The 21,434-nt window shown below is 47.8% G+C and overlaps 1 protein-coding gene across 1 annotated transcript in view; it reads left to right on the forward strand.

The window, feature by feature from the left end:
- Positions 1-21,434, forward strand: part of ANTXR1 (ANTXR cell adhesion molecule 1) — a 655,342-nt gene that overhangs the window by 398,044 nt on the left and 235,864 nt on the right. The window lies entirely within an intron of this gene.

Below are 21,434 nucleotides of genomic sequence, written 5' to 3' on the forward strand. Positions count from 1 at the left end.
TCCTTAGGAAATATGTATACCATATTATAATCTATGCACAGCACAGCTGCTATACCCCAAAGGTTCCTTATCTAGGAAGGGTTCGTTGAATTCAAGCCAGAGGCATACAGAGGTGAGAAAAACCCCTTCAATCTTCACTGGGTTTGCCAACTATGGTGGCCCTTGAGCACAACTGTGTGGCCAAAACAATGGCACAGAGAGGAGAGATAAGGGACAGGGTGTTGAGAAGCAGGATTTGATGGCATGATTGCTGTCATTGCTACTGGCATGCATCCCCCACATCACAGATGGTTATGTTTGTGTGTCCTGCCGCTCACTGTGCTTTGCTTTGTCTTTAATTCAGTCTTCGTGCCCGATAACTCCCGGTGCGGCACTTAGGCAAGGTATAAAAAGCGTCATTGAGAACGTGATAGATATTTGCTCTGAAGATACAAAAGTACAGCAAATGAAGCTGTAGGTGCCCCAAGAAATATGTAGGTATAGTTTTCTACTGCCCCTTTGGATTTAGAAACAAACAATCCTTGTGTAGTGTCCATGCTACGAGAGCATCATAATACCCCAGTATTGAATAGAGCCTAAATAACTGTGCCCTGGTTAGGTGCTATGTCATTAATTCTCCTGTAAATAATTACAACCGTCGCCTGTGTTTAGTATCAATTTAATATTCATTTCAACTGGTACATTTTCATTTGTTTTGGTTTAGCTTTGATTTATTTCGTATTTAGTTAACATGTGCTACGTGTAGAGTTACCGCATGTAGGTCAACATCCTTTCTCGCCCCCTTTTTCAGTTTTTTATGTTCCACTCTTTTTTGCTTTATTTCCCATATGTTCCCTTCCCCTAATTGCTGGCTTGGCCGTGACATCGTTTGTGTACATTGTTAGATGGATTTATTTTCTATTTCACATGACGGGTCTTATTTTGCCTTTTTAGGACAAAGGTAAATCCCGTCTTAATGATCTTGAAAAGCATGCTCTTTCTAGGCCAAATGACATTTTCGAATTTATCACTGGTCGAAATGACTGGTAAAAAGATGTTCTTGTAAATATGCTCCCTGCATACCTGGGGAGGAGTGCGGGTGAAGAAGTTAGAAGCTAGGTTTTAGGAGCCTGGTTTTCAGGAATGGCACTCACGAGTGTGTATTTTGCAATGCATTCGAAGAAGCAGGTAATTACCGGCTGTGCTTTGGTTTCGAGGCGGAGCTGAGTACCTGCAAGGTATTGGCCCTTGGACACATGTATTCCACATGTGTGCTCCAATGTGTGATGCAGAGAGGCCTGGGTGTGCTGGGAGAGGTGCTGGGCTCTGTATGGCTTCGGAACAGGGAGGTTATGCATTCATTGATGTTACCAGGTGGTTCTTCATTGTGGGAGAATTGCCGTCAATGGCGCTGAGGGGGTTCTACACTGTGCATGTTCCTCTGTGGTCCACAGTCTCGGCGACTGCTGAGGGGTCCGGGAGGATAAAAAGGCAGAATCTGGAGGGTCCCATGTAGAAGCAGGCGGGTGCATTGTTTAGTGGCAACTACATAGTCAACCACCGGCCCCCTGCCCCTCCACAGGATGGCTAGTGCTAGTTATGTGTTTTGTAAGTTCGGGGGACATGCAGTCCCCAAGGAATGTTGTCAGGGAAGGGCCCCCAGTAAGGGGGATGGGGGGTGGTTCAGGTCATCAGGATCAGACGTTTTCGGTTTTTTTTATAGAAAGATGTCTCCTGAATGGTTTTGAGTGAGTCAATGAATTCTCAATTTTGAAAGTCTCTGGTGGTATTAAGGTTGGTTGGTATTAAGCCTACAATAGGCCTGCTTGGATGCTACAGGATTGCAAAAGGCACAAACTAGGAGAGATATGTCATATGCAATTTCCACGGCTTTAGAGCTGTGTAATATGCACAAATCCACACGTTTAGTCCTATATGAAATGGAATGTGCATGAGTGCACGCCTATGCAACATGTGATATCCACTGTATGCACACGTTTAGAGTTGTATGATGCGCGCTCTGCGCAATCAGGTTAGGTGCTTTGAGATAGACACGAGCCTTGATCTTTGTCATATGCAGTATTCAGAAGGGTAAGCCTGTGTGACAGGCATTAGTGGCAAGTATGGAGCTATACAATGTCCTCTATGTGCAAAGCTATCCCATTTGCAATATCATCTGCTGCACTTTGCTGATGCTTTGCAAAACAGTTAAGCCCAAAAAAATGCGTTTGGTTGTACACTTACCCTACGACTACTTATGACTTTGTGTTAACTGATAAACTGCACGAACGATGGCGAACAGTCGGAGCCCCCCAATAGCATTTCCCACTGACCCCCCTGTCCCTAGCAGGCCAGATCTATATATTATTTGCGCAGAACTGGCCATGTTCTTCTCAAAGGCTCTAATCACAAATGTGCAAATTAGAAACTAAAACAGATAGGAATTCCAAATCACTGTTTGCATTCGTTCTACCCTTGCACCCCCCCATGGCAACTGAGAATTAAACAGGGCTCACATGTGAGGTTTGGAGCTTTCAGAACCAACCTCCTGAAGATTGTTGCAGACATTACCCCTGCAAAAACATGGCATAACATAGGTGCCCCGTGCCCACCTTACTTCACTGACTAGTTCCTTGAGACTGTAAAGTCAGCCCATTTCTGTTGTAGATACAGAGATATGTATGACAGATGCAGAAAGATTACCAATGCCCATCTAATCTCATCGACAAGTCTCCATCTCTGTTTAACCCATTACACTTCGGTTGCTAGACATGACAGGTCCTTTCAGACAGAACATAAATACCTGGGGGGCACCCCCATCTCCCATCCAGCTGAGAAATCCACACTGCACATTGAAGCAAAGCCTACCTACCTACAGTATGGGGGGCGCCGCTATCCCCCACCAACCCTCACCTGCAATACCACACAGGCTTTGAAGTGCCTCGCTCCTTTCCACTGCACCACTTCTGCGGCTGTTTCCACTACTGCGGCAGCAGGCATGGCAGCGGAATGATCTTGCAGCTAGTACATCAGGCGGCTGACATTCTTGCGACAAATTAATTCAATCCACTGCCACGCGCTCGCAATACGATACAGAGCAGCACAAGTTCGATCCCCGGGGTCCGCGCTTAGAAACCTTTGGGAATTAAGCGCGTTATAAATAACCCATTACAACTTGGATATCTTATTTGTGCTGCTTTTTGTGGAAATAATTTCTTAATGGTTTCTGAAAGCTTTCTTTGATGTGACCCTCCTTTCCCTTAAATAACCCCCGTTTGTCAACTTTGTTTATGTTTATTGAGTTTATATAGCGCTTTACACCAAAGCGCTTTGTATTCATGCTTCCTCCATTTTCATAATTACTGATTCCCCAAACGTATGTTTCTTTTAGTTATTTGTAGAGTGCTTTCTGCATAACTTAATTATAATTGATCTGGCTCCTACCAAGAAACCCCCAACACAGCCTTCTGCCAATCCCACAGGGGCCTCGCCCAGTATATTTGATAAACACTGTAAGGAAATACATCGCAAGAGAAATCAATCCCATCACAAAAAAATGGGCGCTTTGACAACCAAACCTGTCTGTTGGCCAATCAGCACAGGAGCGGAAACAAAGATAAAAATGGACATACATATGAAGTTCTGATTGTCATATTGTGCCTGGCGGCTTGGACAAAGCGCCCTGCGTGCCAGGGTCTTCTGTCCCGCCCACTGTTGGACCACTTGCGTTTGGGTATTGGGGTGTTCTGTCCAGTTCAGAAGACTCTATCCATAGCCTTAAAACCAGTTCCACATTTCCTATCTGAAGTATTGTGCACAGTTCTGGCTGCCATATCTAATGTATTGTGTCCAGTACCCGGGGCAACATATGGGGGTTGGGTCTTTCCTGGTAGCCACATTGGGAGTGTTGAGTCCAGTTTGGGAGGCTGTATCCATAGCCTTGAATCCAGTTCTAAAGTCCCTTTAACTTTAATATATTTATAAGGCGCGCCAGGTGACCCTGAGGCTTAGAGGCGCCAACAGACAGAAAACAACAAAAGTGCATACAGTTCAGGGGAGGTATCACAACTGGAATAGTAGGAAGCCTAAATGAACAAGACAGTCTTAATCTTTTTCCAGAACACATTTGTGGATTGCATTTCCCTCAAGTCCGTTTGAATGGCAATACAGTCTCTAGGAACAATCAACAAAAAGTCGCAATTCTTCACTAATGACAGTTTGCAGGATGGAACTTTAAGCTGGTTTGTGTTATTGGATCGCAGAGACATCTGGTACTGGATTTGTTAATCAAAACCTCACTCAGCTGTAGAGGACTTAAGCCCATCAAACACTTATGGGTAATCAGTAAGAGGCGCAATTCAATTCTTGCCTCTACTGGCAACCAGTGTAGATTGCGTCTAGCCTCAGACACATGGTCTCTCCCCTTGAGACCCAAAAGTATTCTGACCACACTATTTTTTAGTGTTTGTAGTCTAGTGCATTCGGAGTTTGAGATGCCAACTAGCAGGCTCTTACAATAGTCCGTTGTTGACCCTATTATAGCTCTTTCTATGGTTTTGCAGTTTGCTTGAGAAATATAGGGGCAAAGCTGTGCCAGCAATTTCATAAAGTAAGTGGTTGAGGAAACTAATGCACCTTCATATTCAAGTGTTGGTCTAGATATACCGCTAAAGTTGTTACTTTTTCTTTGGTCTTAATATCACACCCTGCCACTTGAAAATGGCAATAGTCTGATCCCAGTTTATCGATTCTCGCTTTCGTGCCGATCAACCTTAACTAAGTCTTTTCCTTGTTCAATGCCAAGCCATTGTTTACCATCCAATTTTGTATAAGATCATAGATCTTGTTGATAATTTTTTCATCATCATAATGATTGCCTGATAATGGGATGACATACTGGGCCTAATTATGACCCTGGTGGTAGGGGGTTAACGGGGCTGGTAGAGCTACCGGCCCCGTTAACCCCCTACCACTTCATTACGAGGTCTCCTAGTGGGACCTGCTAAGGATGCCTGGTAAAGCCAGGCGTCCTTAGTGGGTCCCACGAGCAGACCAGGATGCAAACAACGGGCCCGTCATTAACAGTCCCATTGTTTGCATCCTCCCCATTCCCGTTGAGCCCTATGGGGGCTCAACGGGAATGGGGATGTACCGGGTCCGGGTTCCCTGAATGGGGAAATACCGGGCCCTCCCAGGTCGGAATGGCCTGGTATTTACCCATTCAGGGAACCCTGACCCAGTACCCGGTATGGGGGTAGCCATGCCGCAAATTGCGGCATGGCTACCTCCATGGTCGTAATGAGGCCCATTGAGTGTCATCCGCATAATTTGTAAAGGCAATCCCATGTTCTTCCAACAGATCAAAGAAAGGCACTGTAAATATATTATAAAGCGAGGGTGATATTTATTTTTATTTATTTGAATTTGTAAAGCGCACTAACAGCCCATAGGCATCGAGGCGCTGTTGCAAGAAGGTGTCTCAGTTACAGGAAACAGTTCATTGCTGGGGGTTGCAGTGAGCATAAGGCCTGACATTGTATGGCATAGGTGGTTACAGGTTATGGTATCTTATTCATACAATGATTGCTCGCCACAGAGTGTCAACCTTATACAAATGACCTGTTTTTTATCGCTTTCCAAAAAGCTAGGAGTAAGTCTTTGCCTCTGAGATGGGGAGGGAGGGAGTTCCAGTGTGTCACCACCAAGACCGGGAAACTGGAACCTCCTGCACGAATCCTGAGTGTCTTGGAAATGGTGATGCGGTTGGTGTATGTGGTTCTGGTGGGCCTGTCTGTGAGAGGTTTGGAGATTCTCTGAGATAGGTAGAGAGGCGCTGTGTTGTGGATGCTTTTGTGTGTGAGGGTGAGAGTGATAATCAGGCCCCCTGAGGTACGCCGTAGGTCAATGGAGTCGGTTGTGCTTCCGCATCCTTGCTGCAAACTCTGCACCAGCAGTTGCTCAGAAAGGAGCTCATCCATTGGACTGCGTTCTCTGCGAATCCTGCCACTTCCATCAACCTGGCTGCCTTCAACTCATGGTCCACTAGGTCAAAGGGAGCGGACAGTATCAGAAGTATTGTGTCCACTTCTGGCTGGCACATCTAATGTATTGTGTCCAGTTCCAGGGGCAACATATGGGGGATGGGTCTTTCCTGGAAGCCACATTGGGAGTGTTGGGTCCAGTTTGGGAGGCTGTATCCATAGACTTGAATCCAGTTCAAAAGTCCCTATCGGAAGTATTGTGTCCAGTTCTGGCTGTGCCATATCTAATGTATTGTGTCCAGTTCCAGGGGCAACATATGGGGGTTGGGTGAGTCCTTGAAGTATTGTGACCATAGCAGGCGGCTGATCTGAAATCCTTTTCTGGAAGTCAAATATTCTATTCTGCAAAGTCTAGATTCCAAAAGCCACAGGGGGTTTTTGCCGACATTTGGAAGTAGAATGTGTTATGGCATGGGAATAGACTATAGACCACCACATAAAGTGCTATTATGATATTGCAAAGTGTGAAGTTAAGTCCTATGTGATATCTAGACAGATATCCGGCTGGGATTATTTCTGTGCCCCACTGATAAAGATAAGGCACGGCAGCGGCCATATTTAAGTGCAGAAAACGTTCTAGGACCAGCGATGACGGTAGGAATCGTGATGAAAGCGGCTCATACGTAACAGTTTAGTATGCTCACTTTCAGAAAAGTTGTACTTGGCTGTGGTAAAACCAGAGACATACGTACAGTTGCTAGTCTGACACTTGGGAAAGAATAGTTGTGCCAAAGAGAGAATCAAGTTTGGAAGTTGGGGTGCTAAGGGTGGTGGGCATATGGTCAGTCAGGTCAGAAGGGCCTTACTAGTAATTCCTCTTTTTATGATTCAAGAGGAAGGAGAAGAGGACAGCTTTGCAACAGGCCTATACTAGAATTGGGATATTGCCCAAATGGCATGTTCCTTTGAAAGGCATGGGGGTATGGAAGTTAGTCACACGTCAAGACTCGGATATATGCCAGGCATTGTGACTGAAGTTGCCCCGGAGTGAGCGTGGCTTGCCCTGCCACACCCGCAGCACCTTGTCAAAGAGTGAAGACACAAAGGAGGACTCCTGGTTTCCCTGTGGGCAGTCTGTCTCTGTAGGCGACAGGCCTCAGTTCATTCAATTGTTTGCCTTAATCGACTCTACAAAGGGCACAGGGTATGGTTCTGCGCTTGCCAAGCCATCCCACGAGCAGAGTCGACGCAGCTGCTCCCAAGATGAGGGCAATTTGGATGCTACATGCTTCCCTGCTGCGTCAGTGTTCCCATACCTCTCCCGGAATGCACTTGCTTGCCGGGCGTACTGCAATGGTCAAAATTGTTTCAAGGCCTTATCCTGGAATGGCAGCCTGGAACTCAAAGAACGAGGACAGGAAGCAGACGATTAGCACACGGCACGGAAGGGGGCTGCAGTATGTTTCCCTCCCCCCTGCAGAGAACTAAACTACTTAAAAGTAGAAACATCTCCTCTCCCTTGCCTTCAGCCCCCATTGATCTCACTCGTGTCAGGAAATAAAAATAACGTCGTAGCAATTTTAAAGGTCTTGTGGCCCATATACTCCAAAGAAATTGCTGGTTCCTTGCTGAGCTGGCCTAAAAATCATCTTTGTATTGTATTGTATCTGGTTATTTATATAGCGCTCGTTCCCCATTTGTATGACCTCAATGCACTTTGTGGTTGGAACACCGTTGGTGACCGTGGTCAATGTGCTGGAGGTTCTAAGAGTTTTAGATTAGGTGATGCATGTGTGCATTTTTCGCTGGTCTAACATGTAGGTGGCTGGCTAGGCTCGAGTAAGCAGCCCAAAATGGTCAGGCACATGCGTGGGCACAGTTGGAGGTTTGCTATAATAATTTGGCATTTATATAGCGCTACGAACCCTCAGGTATCGGAGCGCTGCTTATTATTACCCACGGTGTGTGGTTTGGGCCCGCCGAGATTCGAACCTGCGTTAGCAGGCTCTGCACAGATGTCATAGCGAGCGCTCTGCTTGCTGTGCCACTTGACCTATAGAGTGCTATTAATGAAAAGTCGATGTGTGGCCAGCTATACCGAATTTCTTTTAGTTGGCAGTCACTGTATGCTAGTGGCAGAGGTATTGAGGTACGTCAGGTGTTTCAGTTTGAACGGCTATGTGCACTGCTAGACCAGATGGGCACAGCCATAGCTGCATTCTATGGTGCAAGGATGTTTGGCTGTGCCTGAGGCTTGTGTCCACAGACGTGGTGTAATGTATGCGTACGGTAGGCTTCGATGTTCTTCGGCTGAAGCGGTCTTTGTCCAGTGTGTACAAGGCAGATGGGAAAGGAAAACCTGTAAGCATCTCCATGATGGCAAAGTGATGGTCCTGCCCTAGTTGCAAAGAAGTCAGTGGCAATTTGTCAATTTTCTCCCTATTTACTTTGCACCTACGGGTGATATCTCCCCAGTAAAACGACTGAGTACTTACTACTATGTGGCTGAACTCTGAGAGGTGTCTTGTTATTACTGGTATGCTGTCTCTTGCTTGTATGTACTTCATCCATAAAAACAAGCTGCATGTCAGCATCAAACAATGATTAAGGGCCGGTAACCATCACACATGTGTTACCCAGTGGGAGGATTACATCCATCTCAAATTAGCCCATGTCAGGTAGAGATGCTAAATAAACATAATCACATTGCATTCTGGTACTTATAAACCTAGCTTTATAGTCTTAAATCCAAACTACAATTACAGTGCAAAGAAACTGAATAAAGTAAGCTTAAAGCAAGTGCTTGAACATCTCTGCACGTATGCCCCGACTGAAGGGCTTTTTTCTGCCTATTATTAAAACATAGTGCAGATAAGCGACAGAGGCCCCATAGCCATTCCGTCAGACTCTTCGGATGTTTCCATTATTAAAAAGGGACTGGAAAAAGGAGTCTCAGTGGCATGAAATTATCTGGTCACTCTTTTTGATCCCTGCGCCCCTCCCTGTTGATAAACAAGGTGCTCACAAAAAGCAATCTAAAACCTTAAAGAGTAGTCTGGGGATGGAAGGCCCTGTATAACAAAAGGTAAGTTCATTGCAACATTGGCAGGGTACTTGCAAGCTATGGAGCTCAATGCCCAGGTAACTCCGCAAAGCCGATGATCACATAGTCTTTGGAAAATTCACTAGCAGCCTGGCTGCTCGCTAAACCACAGGAGGCATAATAGCATGCCACCCTGCAGAGACTGCACCAGTCCGTACTTTCCACCTATAGCCACCCCAAGCTGGGACTTTACGACCAAACAGAACCACTCAAATGAACCAGCATGGTTCTGTAACTCCCAAGGTAGGGACAACTGTGGATTTCAACATAGTAGCCATCACAAATCTGAAGACAGAGACTGTTCAGAACACTAATCTCTAAAACCAGGACGAAATAGAGACTGGCCCGTTCAGGTTAGCCTCATTGACGTGCAGTATGTCTGTGCACTCCACATGAAGAACACCTTGGAGAACGGAACCCAGTCCCCTCAGTCTCCACAACATTTTCTCACCATAAGCGGTAACACACTGACACCTCCCCAGAGTCATGATAAACAGGAATCCAGAAACGTAACACCACCACATCTCGATGCACAGCATCATGACATGAACTCTACTGCTTTAGTGTAGCCCTATAATTCCAAAAATAAGACTCCTCAGGAGCCCCAAACCGCCTCCTCCTCCCCACCTGATTGACTCACTTTTCAGTCTATTAGCAACCTTAAAATACTCACACGGACCAAACCACACATGGCTGATTCACGCCGGCAAACACCACCCCTATCGCGTTCATTTTGGCAGAACGGGTGGCTTAGAGCTCATCTCATGGCCTTCTACAGCTTCGAGTCTATCACATACTGAGTCCTACCAGGAGCTCTCCGTGTCCCAACACTGTCATCTAATAGATCTTGCGTTCATTTCTTCCGGATACAGCACGTACCAAGGACTAATGCCATGCAACGAAGCCTCCACCAGGACTCTTACTTCTGGTCCACACTCATCAACGCCAGATGTTTCACACAAAACCACTCCCCTCTGTTTTCCCAGAACCACACACCCCAAGGCCACCGCACATTTCAGAGATGCGCTACACAAGGCCTCTTTACAGTACATTACATAACCATGAAGCCCATGAAGTTGGGTAGTGATGGCACGTATAGCTCTTAGACATCGGAGGGATCAGCTGTGAAGCTCAAGATCGAACAGTGTTATTATTATCATGGTTACACTTGAAATATTGGAAAAGAGTTTGATGGAAAATTGTTATGGCTTATCTGTTTAAAGCACTGCGCGGGCACTTTATCGAAGACTGCAGAACTGTCATGTTGTAGTTGCAATGTGTAGGTGTGGCCCAAGTGCAATTCAGGGTGCTGTGTGTTGGACCTTGAAGGTACCTGATGAGGGGGAAGAGTGGTGGGTGTTCACAGAATATTTATTTATTTTTTAATTGAATTTTTTTCATTAATTGATTACATGCTACAGCAACCAAGGATGATGAAATGAAATGTGTTCAAAGAAAATCACACACAGTAAAACAATTGCATAATGTCACCTTTTCAATTAATAGAAACAGCTTGGTAAAATATATGTTGACTTAAACCACTTGGCCTGTTAACCCTTATTTGTTTGTGAACCCACCAACCCCCTATATTCCTGCTTGTGCCCCCTCGTTTGCCCCGCCTAATAATGATCTGTAGAGACGCCAATGCAGTGCGTGTGTGTTTCCATACACGCACATGAACGTTTCATGGCAGAATTAAAGGCACAGATGTGCACAGTACATGGGCAGCAATGTGCGCATGTGCTGTGTGTTGCAATGACGCCAATGTAAACATTTGCTAATATGAGTGCACTACGAATGGGTTGAGGCCCAGCACAGTGAGGACACACGCCCCTAGTCGATATGGACACCCCTAAGACGCCGTGGCGCTGAAGGCTCCGCACTATGCAGGGGCCCTGAGATTCGCCCTCACCAGTTTATCTTAGAAGGCCCACTTTCCTGCTGTGTTACACCACTTAACATGGCCTCTCTTTGCAATGCATTTCATAATGCACCCCCAGCAGGGACATAGTGACCCCACTTATCAAATCTTTGCTCGAATCCTTTTTGCTTGTCACTAATGTCACCCCACCCATAAACCAATCCAGAAACCATGAAAAGTTGCTACACCAAGTTTCGGCTCTGCTGTTTCGGCACGGGTCGATTTGCAGCGGCCAGTTCAGCGTTGCCAGTTCGGCGACAGGATGTTTTGGCGCTGGGATGTTTTGGCACGCCAGTACTGGTGGCTGAGTCGGGGTAAGCCAGCACACAGAAGCCTGATCTCAGGGCTGAAAGCGCTTTGGCCAGGCCAGGGCAAGCTCCAGGTAGCGCACAGTAGTCTAATGTCAGGGCTGAAAGCGCTTTGGCCAGGTCAGGGCGAGCTCCAGGTAGCGCACAGAAGCCTGATGTCAGGGCTGAAAGCGCTTTGGCCAGGCCACGGCGAGCTCCAGCTAGCACGCAGAAGCCTGATCTCAGGACTGAAACGGCTGTGGTCAGGCCAGGGTGAAGCACATGCGTGGCTTTGGCGTCCGCAGGGGGTGTCTGCAGAACGTGGAGCAAAGCCCATGCGTACTGGGCGGCGCCCCCCCCTGTGGAAAGTGATGTGTGCTGGAATACACTCGAGTGGTGAGACATTAAACCTATACATCCTTGCATAGGGTCTATAGGCGTGGTGCTCTGTGCACATGCGATCCTTGCATACGGTCTATAGGTGCAGTGCTCTGTGCACATGCGATCCTTGCATAGGCTCTATATGCACGGTGCTCTGTGCAGAGGCAGCAACGCCTTCCAACAGCCCCAGAGGCAATGATTCACCAGACCGTTTCCGTTACATTGCTGTAAAAAAAATGTTGGCATTATACTTGCGTAAATTATGGTTGCATTCGGGTATTTTTTTCCAACATATCCGCTACCATGACATAGGTTAACCTACATTCCCCCGTTTTACTGTCCCGGATCTTTGGTCCAATATTGCACTTGCCCGCGAATTCAGTGTGACATTTCTGTGCGGCCAGTTCGGCGCGGGCTGCCATGCTGAACCGGCTCCCGCGCCGAACCGGCCCCTCCAAATCGTCCCGCGCCGAACCGGCCACACCAAAATGTCCTGCTCCGTGAAAAGTACCCCAGTGCTGCCTATTCTTTTTTTTAAAAACAAGCATTCATTTAAAAAACCTCATCAACTATGGAGCAGTTCAGTGACAAACATCGATGGAAAATGCTGCTGCTGCGCTTTATCACCCGAAATCCCAAGCATGCCCCCCAGAAATATGGACGGGAATGTTCTGAAATGGGGTTCTTCCTTTGCCTCTCCAACCGATCCCAATACATCCAAACTGAAATATGTAGATGATCCCCCTCTCCGTACCATTGGAGCGCCCCCCAGTGGTCAGCCCTTTCCCCACATGGTCTTCAACCCTATAAACGAAGCAAATGGGAGACCTTGTTGCTGATCTTAGTATTGTAGGTCATCAATGTTCTGAAGACACTGGAGTTCACCTTTAAATAGCATCCTCAAAACATAACCCACTTGAAATCCTGCCTGCCTTTGAAGGTTGGATGCAAAACACGCAGTCAGAAGAGCAGCTGAACTAAAACGAATTCAGCTTATTAGATAAATTACCAAATAAAACTCCTCTTCCTGTCCAAGCTTGGCTCCCAGAACCCTGAGTCAACAGCATTGGTCCAGCCCTGTTTCCGCAAGCAAAATTCCTCAGCTTGACACTCTATTAGAGCTTATCCACTCCATCCCACATCAAACACACAGTGAAATCGGTCCAATGCTAACTACACTTGCTCGAGACGATGAACCTATTCATCTGACCCATCGGCATCAGGACTGTGGTCTAGGCCCTTGTACCTCAATGCCAGATTGCGGCAACAAACTACTCCCGGACTAGTCCAATATTCACACACCCATCAAAGCTGTCAGGACTGTCGTCCCGGCCCCTGTACATCACTGCCAGATTGCGGCAACGCACCACTCCCGAACCAGTCCAATGTTCACACACCCATCAAAGCTGTTATGACTGTGGTCCCGGCCCCTGTACATCACTGCCAGATTGCGGCAACGTACCACTCCCGGACTAGTCCAATATTCACACACCCATCAAAGCTGTCAGGACTGTGGTCCCAGCCCTTGTACATTACTGCCAGATTGCGGCAACGTACCACTCCCGGACTAGTCCAATATTCACACATGCATCAAAGCTGTCAGGACTGTGGTTCCAGCCCTTGTACATCCCTGCCAGATTGCGGCAACGCACCACTCCCGGACTAGTCCAATATTCACACGCATCAAAGCTGTCAGGACTGTGGTCCCGGCCCTTGTACATTACTGCCAGATTGCGGCAACGTACCACTCCCGGACTAGTCCAATATTCACACACCCATCAAAGCTGTCAGGACTGTGGTCCCGGCCCTTGTACATCCCTGCCAGATTGCGGCAAAGCACCACTCCCGGACTAGTCCAATATTCACACGCATCAAAGCTGTCAGGACTGTGGTCCCGGCCCTTGTACATTACTGCCAGATTGCGGCAACGTACCACTCCCGGACTAGTCCAATATTCACACACCCATCAAAGCTGTCAGGACTGTGGTCCCGGCCCTTGTACATCCCTGCCAGATTGCGGCAACAAACCACTCCCGGACTAGTCCAATATACACACACCCATCAAAGCTGTCAGGACTGTGGTCCCGGCCCTTGTACATCCCTGCCAGATTGCAACAACGCACCACTCCCGGACTAGTCCAATATTCACACACCCATCAAAGCTGTCAGGACTGTGGTCCCAGCCCTTGTACATTACTGCCAGATTGCGGCAACGTGCCACTCCCGGACTAGTCCAATATTCACACATGCATCAAAGCTGTCAGGACTGTGGTCCCGGCCCTTGTACATCCCTGCCAGATTGCGGCAATGCTCCACTCCTGGACTAGTCCAATATACACACACCCATCAAAGCTGTCAGGACTGTGGTCCCGGCCCTTGTACATCCCTGCCAGATTGCAACAACGCACCACTCCCGGACTAGTCCAATATTCACACACCCATCAAAGCTGTCAGGACTGTGGTCCCAGCCCTTGTACATTACTGCCAGATTGCGGCAACGTGCCACTCCCGGACTAGTCCAATATTCACACATGCATCAAAGCTGTCAGGACTGTGGTCCCGGCCCTTGTACATCCCTGCCAGATTGCGGCAATGCTCCACTCCCGGACTAGTCCAATATTCACACACCCATCAAAGCTGTCAGGACTGTGGTCCCAGCCCTTGTACATTACTGCCAGATTGCGGCAACGTACCACTCCCGGACTAGTCCAATATTCACACATGCATCAAAGCTGTCAGGACTGTGGTTCCAGCCCTTGTACATCCCTGCCAGATTGCAACAACGCACCACTCCCGGACTAGTCCAATATTCACACACACAACAAAGCTGTCAGAACTGTGGTCCCGGCTCTTGTACATCCCTGCCAGATTGCGGCAAAGCACCACTCCCGGACTAGTCCAATATTCACACACATCAAAGCTGTCAGAACTGTGGTCCCGGCCCTTTTACATGCCTGCCAGATTGCGGCAATGCACCACTCCCGGACCAGTCCAATATTCACACACCCATCAAAGCTGTTAGGACTGTGCTCCCGGCCCCTGTACATCACTGCCAGATTGCGGCAATGCACCACTCCCGGACTAGTCCAATATTCACACACCCATCAAAGCTGTTAGGACTGTGGTCCCGGCCCCTGTACATCACTGCCAGATTGCGGCAATGCACCACTCCCGGACTAGTCCAATATTCACACACCCATCAAAGCTGTCAGAAGTGTGGTCCCGGCCCTTGTACCTCACTGCCAGATTGCGGCAACAAACTACTCCCGGACTAGTCCAATATTCACACACCCATCAAAGCTGTCAGGACTGTCGTCCCGGCCCCTGTACATCACTGCCATATTGCGGCAATGAACCACTCCCGGACCAGTCCAATATTCACACACCCATCAAAGCTGTTAGGACTGTGGTCCCGGCCCCTGTACATCACTGCCAGATTGCGGCAACGCACCACTCCCGGACTAGTCCAATATTCACACACCCATCAAAGCTGTCAGGACTGTGGTCCCGGCCCTTGTACATTACTGCCAGATTGCGGCAACGTACCACTCCCGGACTAGTCCAATATTCACACACCCATCAAAGCTGTCAGGACTGTGGTCCCGGCCCTTGTACATCCCTGCCAGATTGCGGCAACAAACCACTCCCGGACTAGTCCAATATACACACACCCATCAAAGCTGTCAGGACTGTGGTCCCAGCATTTGTACATCCCTGCCAGATTGCAACAACGCACCACTCCCGGACTAGTCCAATATTCACACACCCATCAAAGCTGTCAGGACTGTGGTCCCAGCCCTTGTACATTACTGCCAGATTGCGGCAACGTGCCACTCCCGGACTAGTCCAATATTCACACATGCATCAAAGCTGTCAGGACTGTGGTCCCGGCCCTTGTACATCCCTGCCAGATTGCGGCAATGCTCCACTCCCGGACTAGTCCAATATTCACACACCCATCAAAGCTGTCAGGACTGTGGTCCCAGCCCTTGTACATTACTGCCAGATTGCGGCAACGTACCACTCCCGGACTAGTCCAATATTCACACATGCATCAAAGCTGTCAGGACTGTGGTTCCAGCCCTTGTACATCCCTGCCAGATTGCGGCAATGCTCCACTCCCGGACTAGTCCAATATTCACACACCCATCAAAGCTGTCAGGACTGTGGTCCCAGCCCTTGTACATTACTGCCAGATTGCGGCAACGTACCACTCCCGGACTAGTCCAATATTCACACATGCATCAAAGCTGTCAGGACTGTGGTTCCAGCCCTTGTACATCCCTGCCAGATTGCAACAACGCACCACTCCCGGACTAGTCCAATATTCACACACACAACAAAGCTGTCAGAACTGTGGTCCCGGCTCTTGTACATCCCTGCCAGATTGCGGCAAAGCACCACTCCCGGACTAGTCCAATATTCACACACATCAAAGCTGTCAGAACTGTGGTCCCGGCCCTTTTACATGCCTGCCAGATTGCGGCAATGCACCACTCCCGGACCAGTCCAATATTCACACACCCATCAAAGCTGTTAGGACTGTGCTCCCGGCCCCTGTACATCACTGCCAGATTGCGGCAATGCACCACTCCCGGACTAGTCCAATATTCACACACCCATCAAAGCTGTTAGGACTGTGGTCCCGGCCCCTGTACATCACTGCCAGATTGCGGCAATGCACCACTCCCGGACTAGTCCAATATTCACACACCCATCAAAGCTGTCAGGACTGTAGTTCCAGCCCTTGTACATCCCTGCCAGATTGCAACAACGCACCACTCCTGGACTAGTCCGATATACACCCACGCATCAAAGCTGTCAGAACTGTGATCCAGGCCCTTGTGTATCACTTGTAGATTGCAACAATGCCCCGCTCCTGGACTAGTCCAATATGTACACACCCATCAAAGCTGCATTCAGTACAGCAATCAGCACAATACCGGGAACCAGATGCTTTAATTGATCACCCCATTCTTGTATCACTTAGCTGGCTTAACCCGGAAGTGTGCATCCTGCGTATTCACATGGACCAAATAATTCAAACATATTTCCACTGAGACTTCTGTTGGAAGCCAGGCTAATATTGCGTGTATTGTGTGTAAGTACATTTGTTTCAGGGCACCAGAATATTTTGCAGGGAAGTCAAACTTTTGACACATTTCACAGAGTACCTTTACATTCCTTTCTCCTTCTGGAGACACCACATTTTAAGAATGCAACAACCATGAAACATTCCTACATTTGCTAGATATCGCCAACTAAAATGGTTTCCTTATGAGTACATATGCTTTCCAACCTTTCAAAGTTGAAGTGTCATAATCGTATTAGTTTAAAATCTATGTTTGGAGGAATAGAAGGATACTTTGTGACAAATCAACTTCCGGGGCACCAGTGGTCCAGGGATGAATATCTGTTTCTAAACCATCCATCAGCCCCACACCTCTAGTACACCAGAAGGGATCCGAACAGACTGGAAAAACAAGCAAATTACAAACCTCCTTGTCCAATTTTGGTAACGTGGATGGAACAGCAAGCTTAACTCGGCAAGGCTGTGGATAGTTGGTTAGTTGCAACACAGCGAAAATACAATTATTACCCAATCATGAAAGGGACTGTCCAGTCAAGGTTGTATACAAATGTCTACTTTATTTTTATTCAACAGACTGTTCTAGCACACTACAAAATACATCCCACCCTGTAAGGGAATGCAGAGGACAGACAGGTCCTAAGAAGGAAAAGGGATGCACTCTGGATACTGACAGGAGGGTAGTCAGTAAAGTAATTAATCTCAATAGTTCAAGGATACTTGGTTTCAGCACAAAGGGAGCAATAGGTCTTAAAATGTCACAAGGGGCCTTCAGACAAGGACCAGGTGGACAGCACCACAATGTACCTTGTGCTTGTAGAATTCTTGGTGCTCGACATGGTCGAGTCGGTTTTAGGGTGCTTTGCAGCTCCTGCGACAAGTTCAAGATAGGAGACAGCTGCGGGTATCAGGCGGCAGGCAGTTTGGCAAGCGAAGCTGGACAGATGGATGCAGGCTGGCCTACATCACGGCTTGTGGTCAGGAATTGTCTCAGGGTTGGTTGGCGGGTCTGAAGCACTGGCCGAGGCGTCTCCGACGATGTTAGTAACTGCGGCATGACAACAGGCAGCGGTGCAGTCAGTTGCAGCTCGAGGGGCTTGACGGGGTGAAAATGTCCTTTAAGGTGGACGCTGGTTGATGCTTGTCGATGCACTCCTCCTAGCGGCTTCACTGGGCTTGTGTTGTCCTTTAAGGTGAACGGGCCAAAGCTGAGGAGAGTGCTTCAGGAAACGGCCTTGTCCTTGGTTTGGTTCAGAGACTCTCTGGCACTTCCCACCTAGGAAGCTTGGTACAGAGCCTAGCAGGGCACGCTATATGCTGGCTGTGTACCAGTTCTGGAGCTGCTGGAGGGTCCTCTGGATTCATATCTCCCTCTGTTCCCTGGGAGATGTTTAGGGGAGGGATCTTGCTTCCCCTTTGGCAATCCTGGCCTTCATTCACTTGCCGAAGCTGTAAGGCAGGCTCTACCTTCAGCCAGGGTCCAAATGAGTTCTTCTTGTTACTTCTTGCAAAGTCTTCAGATGATCTGCCCAAAAGAGGAGGTCAGCGTTCTTTTAAAGCCAAATGGGCCTCAGTGATTGGTGTATGCTAAGCCTACCTTTAATGAACCAATCCTGGGTCACCACCAACAATCTCCTGTATGCATGAGGTCATAAACAGAGTACTTTGCAACAGAAAAGGTAAAGGGGTGAAAACATGTAATACTAAGTCCCACCCATGTTCCTGTCTGTTGTGGATCAAAGGGTCTCTCTGGTTAATTGAGCTCTCTGTGGTTCTTGATTAAAGCGGCAGGTTTCCCTTGAAGCTGTGGCGAGACTAGAATTCTAGTCGCTGCCAAACCACATACTCATATCTTCTGAATAGGGTCCCCCTGCAGGGATGACTACTGTAAATACATAGTCCCAAACATGGCAGGTCACTGCCCCTGATAATGGGAGGTGGGAGTTGCCTTCAGATTGACAGAGTGCATATCAAAGGTTGTTGGGGTTGACTGACTCCTTTCTTCACCTCTGCAGCTAGGCCTCATGTGTGCCTGTTTGAAGTGTACTCTATTAGTATGCTAATTTCATTAATTGCTGCCACCATTCTGCAGTGCTTACACGAAGGGCGGGCCATGGCAAGAGGAAGGATTTGCCCTCCCCTTCTGAGAGACAAGGTGTGATCCTGACTGTCATATACAGTGCTTTAAACGGAAAAAAAGAAGTGCAGGTACTCACCAATCTACAAAGACAAACATTCCGGCACTGTGATTTTGGCACCAGCCATTTCGGCGCAGCATCTTTGGCACAGGTCCCTTTTAGGCAGACCCTGTTATTTGCAAGCAATTCTCAGTGAGATGAATTTTTGAGCCAAGGATCACATACTTCAGTAAAGCTGTGTATCGGGATCCTTTGACAGACACATCAAGTTTGTTGTTATGCATTGTGTTAAAAAAGTTTGAATATCCCTATACAATAAAACATAGTTTTTTGCATCAAGCTAGAAGATACCATTTCTGTAAACTAAGCTTTAGAAGGGGAGTTTAATTATTGCTCGCTTTCATTTTCTCCTTTTGTTCTGCAGAGTGGGCCCTGAAGGAGACATTATGGGCACTGTGGGTGGTCCAGAGAGGAGGAAGGAGAGGGTGCAGCCTTTCCCAGCAAAGACTGCTGAAGCTTATTCCTTTAAGTTGCGAAAAAGTGAAATTAAAACTTTAATCTGCACCACACCCATAGTTGAGTACCAGTACTCTCTTTCAGGCGTTGGGAAGTGCAGGTGCTCAAATGGTCAAAAATAAGAAGTGCAGGTACTGAGGGCCGGGTAGGACTGACCCATTTAAAGCACCAGTCATATCCCAACTAAACATGACTGGGAGGCTGCACCTGTATCCTTTGTCCACCCAGAGTACACAGGTCTATGAGTATGTCATGCAGTGAATATTGGAAATGTGTGCGGATTAGCCCCACACATTTTTCCGAAGTTTGATTTACCATCATTCAATTTCAAATACAATTTAAAAAAAGCCCAGTATCACATACTTATACTGCTTTAGTCTTGGATGTGTTTTAAAAACAATGTTTCTGTGCAGTGATGTTCAGCGCTACTCTGCCCTAACTGCACTGCAGAAAACATGAATAAAGCAAACAATCCAAAATTAGATTTCATGCATCACTCATCTTTTTCCACTCAAGCAGCCAACCTAACTAGCTGATCCGCCCCAACTTTCTAATCGTACCTGATGTGCAAGTAACGACTCAACATTAATCATAAAATGTCGTCCCAATCACGTACGAAAAGCCCTACTCCAATTGTTCGTCTGGAGAGCCCCTGTGAATGCCTTCTTCACCGGGCTCTATCCAGATTGAAGCAAACTTCTGCACTGAGCCTGGGACAAAGACACAGGGCCTCATTACAAGTCCGGTGGTAGCCGTGCCGGAAAAACCAGCAGGCTGCCGCCAGACCCGTAATACCATTCCACGGCCGTGATTACCGGAATCATCGGGACATTACAACCCCGGTGACCCGGTAATTCTGGAGGCGGAATTCCGTTAATCCCCATTCCCATGGAGTCCCAGAGGACTCCATGGGGATGGGGACCATGGAAACACTGGTTCCATCTATGACAGAGCCAGTGTTTCCATGACCGCCTGCAGGCGGGTGGTGTTACTCCTGCCAGGTCAGACCTGGCGGGAGTAACACCTCCCGCCTGCAGGACTCGGAATCAGCCGGTCCGGAAACAACGGTGGCGGCAGATTTACCACCACAGTTGTTTCCGGACCGGCTTACTCGTAATGAGGCCCACAGACTCAGTAGGAACAGTGAAATACGTATTTATTAGTTCCTCTTCAAACCTCTTCTGCCTTACCCCAATGTCACTTCCCTTCAGGTACGCTCCCCTAGAACCGCCCCCACCCAAACACTAGACTGCCAACTTCCATGATGCAACAACCCCCCCCCCCCCCCACCAATTTAAACACTTATCACACTACTTTAACCCATTTCTTCAGTGAGTCTCCGGGCCTCATTCTCACCCGTTGACATTGTTCATACCTCACCTCATACTGGCTCAAGTTCAACTCGCTCGCCACAGTCTAATGCTTCTCCATCATCTTGATAGGACTCCTCCAAAGAGTACAGAATCTCGATCACTTGAGCCACATTCCTCTGCTTATGGCCAGTAAAACGGCAGTCTGTTAAAGTGTGAGGAATTCCAAGTCACTTGGTGCTGGTCTCCTTCTGCCATGATCATGGAACCTTTCTTTTCCGTTATGACCAAAGGGTCTTCATGGAAAGTGGCAGTGTCTGGCTGACCTTTGGTTGTTTCACAACCACCACATCACCAAGAATCAGTGATTTCGCCGGGTGTCTGTATATTGCTTAATTTTCTCCTTTGCAGCTCCATCACACATTCGTATGATGTCCTCATCAGCATACTTCTGAGCCTACCTCCTGTGCTGGGGTAGCCACATGCAAACATTTTGGCCAAACATGACTTCTGCAGGGCATTTCCCGGTGGAGCTATGTGGGGTGCTCCTGTAGTCCCGAAGCAACTGATGTAGCACCTTTACATATGGTTGTCCAATCAGGTGAGATATTTGAAGGGCTCTCATCAGGTTGGCCATGAAATGCACAATCATGATGTTTGCCTGGAGCCATAATGGAGTTATCTTCCTGTGGCTGAACCCCATGCATTCTGCGAATGTCTTGAAACCCT

The sequence above is a fragment of the Ambystoma mexicanum genome, chromosome 10, assembly GCF_040938575.1.
Source record: "Ambystoma mexicanum isolate Mex_15411 chromosome 10, UKY_AmexF1_1, whole genome shotgun sequence".
NCBI classification, from domain to species: Eukaryota; Metazoa; Chordata; class Amphibia; order Caudata; family Ambystomatidae; genus Ambystoma; species Ambystoma mexicanum.